Genomic DNA, 539 nt, shown 5'->3' with positions numbered 1-539 from the left:
ACGTGTGCTCTTCCGATCTTTTATCCATGTCCAACCATTCAGGTACCTGCATCGGTGACTGACAATCCCCTGAGCGAAAAGAGGCCGGAATGAGATCTAACAATGATTTTGGTACGTTCGGAAAGAATGCGGCGATATTATCGTTTATCCACATGCACTGTTGTCGTACAGTCCACATATCGAAATTGTTCGGAAATAATTCTCGCTCGAATGTGCTCTTAAATTATATCATCACGTGTCTATATTCTTGTACGTATCTATACTTGAATTTTTCAAAGAGTTTTCTGAGTCTCCAGTTTTCGTAGACATATTGTTAGGAACCGTCATTTTACAGAAAAATTTTTGTTGTACAAACGAAAAGTGCCAGTTGGAAGATATCACTTGATTTGAATTAATTTGTATCACTTATGCGCCTATTTATAATCAATTTTGTTGAACTTCAGCCAATACTTCTTGGAATATCAATAGATAAATGTTGAGAGTTGATTATATATTCATAACTTTGTTGCTTGTTTGCGAGGTGCGCACGTGTAATTGCA

This window comes from Wasmannia auropunctata, unplaced genomic scaffold (assembly GCF_000956235.1).
Source record: "Wasmannia auropunctata unplaced genomic scaffold, wasmannia.A_1.0 LD336092.1, whole genome shotgun sequence".
NCBI lineage: Eukaryota > Metazoa > Arthropoda > Insecta > Hymenoptera > Formicidae > Wasmannia > Wasmannia auropunctata.
This window is presented reverse-complemented; position numbering follows the sequence as displayed.